Source organism: Helianthus annuus, chromosome 7 (assembly GCF_002127325.2).
Source record: "Helianthus annuus cultivar XRQ/B chromosome 7, HanXRQr2.0-SUNRISE, whole genome shotgun sequence".
In the NCBI taxonomy this organism is placed as follows: Eukaryota; Viridiplantae; Streptophyta; class Magnoliopsida; order Asterales; family Asteraceae; genus Helianthus; species Helianthus annuus.
The window spans coordinates 45,793,172-45,795,978 of NC_035439.2; the positions used below are offsets into that span (position 1 = coordinate 45,793,172).

A 2,807-nucleotide genomic window follows, 5' to 3' on the forward strand; every position below is an offset into this window, starting at 1 on the left:
TCGTCGTTTTATAAAACGTCATATTTTAAAAGTTATACAAGAAAAACGAGTGAAGCAGCTGAATTAATATAACTAAGCTAGCTAGCAAGCACGTCAATGTCCCACATCGCCCAGAAAGGAATTGAGGTGCCTGCTTGCTTCATATATATATAGGAGTTAAATTGTAGGATTTTAGATACACCAAAATTTTAACGGGAACGCTCTAGTATTGAGAATCCCGCGTATACAATACCCCGTTGGGTGTTGTTAGTAGTCGTTTTTGGAGCACGAGTAGGAGCAGGAGTAGGGAAACTCTACATCAACGTGCCGTAGATAGTCTTGAGGTATACTCTCGTTTAAGTTTATGTTTAGGTATTTATTATTTATTTTTAGTAGTTAATATTAGTTTTATTATTAGTAATAATATATTAGTGGTAGTAGTGTTAGTATTATTTTTAGGTACTAGGGTTATTGTCAGGGGCGGGTATTGGGTAGCCTAGCCTTAGTTAGGCATGGACTGATCAACCATGCTTAAACAAGGTAGGGTTAACCAATATCCAACCATGATAATGACTAGTTAGGTGTACCATTACCTAACTTAGGATTATGTAAATTGTGTCAGGACCTTGAGATAGTACCTGATCATACTAGCAATTGTATCAACGGTTAGCTACTAGCAAGAGGTGAGTTTTATGAATGCTTTTCAAATGTGAACATGCTTGTCCTAAACTGTAATAATATGGCATGACTGTTGTACGCATGTATATCACCTGAGCATGACATACACATGATATTTGTGGTCCCTTATACGTGCCGCTACGGCGGGATTTGTCGGTACTACACCTGTGGTGTAGTGGGCATTAACTGTATGGTTATGTAAGTTACGTGGTAACGTTGGGTTATGATAACATGGGCGGGTACAAGTCATGATTAAATAATGTGAATTGTAAATTGTGTATATTCATAAACTTACCAGTGTAATATCTGACGTCTTTTAAGCATGTGTCACAGGAAATGATGGTTAGTCTTGGGCGGGTTGTTTATCTCGGATAGGCGTGACTAGTGAAATAAAGTATCTCAAACTTTCTTATCTGGTGGAAGTTTTGCGTGATCAGCTAATAGTAGTTTGACCAAACTTTGTACCTTTAAGTTTCCAACTTTTGTACATTACCGTTTGTATCAATAACGTAAGTGTTTACTGGTAAGTTGGTATCAATTGTGTATGGTGCATCCTTATCTGGGTGTGTTATCACAGTTCGAGTATACTCACAGCGAATGATTGATGGATTGAAGGGAGCACTTGAGAGTAGGGTTAGCCTGAATAGTTCGATATCATAACGATGAGTAACGCGTTAAATGGAAATAAGTGATAATGGGTCGAACAGCCTGGTCGATCGAACTGGAGGTTCGATTGAACGGGTTGTTCGTTCGGTTGGACAGTCCGTTCGGTCAGCCCGTTCGATCGGTCGGTAGGCTCGATCGGTCGGACTGTTTGTGACAACTCGAAACTTAGAACCTTTCGTTGTATCTTGATGTAACTTGCTTGAAACACCTTGTGACTAATTAACTTGTTATTCTAGTGATATAAGTGAACCTTATGTGATTATGTGTGTGCTTGTATGTATATATATGTATAAGTGGGCCGAGAAACAAGAACCCGACTCGAGACCATGTGGTCTCGAGTGAACAGTAACCATTGGGCCGGTTGGGCCATTGGTCGGTTGGGCCGTGTACCTCATCCGAAACCCATTAGGGTGCACCTTGTGGAACTAGTATATATATCACACTCCTAGCCATGCTTGCCATTTCTTTGGACAACACACTCACTCTCCTACACACACACTCTCCTACTTCCTCTCTCACTAAAACCCTAGAAACACAAACACACTCCCTCATTCTCGGATTTGGACTCTTGGATCGGCACACACACACACACTCGGTTGGAAGCTTCATACTCACCCTTGAAACTCATCAACCGGTTAGTGTCTCTATGGTGTTTGTTATTGATAAATGATGATATGAATGATATGATTTATCTAGTGTAGTTGTATGTTTGATGATGTTTTATTTTGTAAATCAAATGTGTGTGATGTTGATAATCGGCTAACATGTCTTAATTTCGGATATGTTGCTAATGAGCTCATGATATCTTGTGGCTAAATATGATTCAAACCATTGATTATTGATGTTCATGAAAACCGGCTTGCATATGTGTAGTACCATGTGAATCGGCTTAGGGTAGAGTTGATTTTGAGATGTTATGTGATGACTTGAAACCATTAGATAAGTATGTTCAAATGTGTTGATTTGTTGTTCATGATTATGTTTGTGATTTATGCAAAATGTGTTTGAATAAGGTTGTTTGTAATATGAATATTTGAAGAACATGATGAATGTATGAAGAACTTGTTGAATGTGTTATGAATATTTGAATTCTGCCATGTTTGATCCGAATTAGTAAGATTTTAGACAAGAAAACATGTTTAAGTGGATAGTACACATTAGGGTGCATGGAATTGAAATTCTATTGGATAGTACAACTGTGCAGAATCAGCAACTGCTGGGGAGTCGAGACCCCTGGTTTCGACTCGAGACCATAGCATGACAAGCCGAGACCGCATGATTGCGACCCCCGTTGCGAGTCGAGAACTCCTAGTCTCGACTCGAGACCACACATGATCATCACCTAAACATCATGACCCGAGACCATGCTTGCGAGTCCGGTTGCGACTCGAGACCAATACATGCATGACCCGAGACCTCCTCAGATTGCGACTCGAGACCCTGTAAGCTACACTCGAGACCGCACAGTCTCGACTAGAGACCGC

The 2,807-nt window shown here is 40.1% G+C and overlaps 1 long non-coding RNA gene across 1 annotated transcript; it reads left to right on the plus strand.

Moving 5' to 3' along the window:
* Positions 1-208: 208 nt before the first annotated feature.
* LOC110934623 lies at positions 209-1,076 on the plus strand. Its single transcript, XR_002585341.2, has 3 exons — positions 209-323; positions 602-662; positions 991-1,076. It is a non-coding gene; the product is annotated as an uncharacterized LOC110934623 (long non-coding RNA).
* The last annotated feature ends 1,731 nt before the right edge of the window (positions 1,077-2,807 follow it).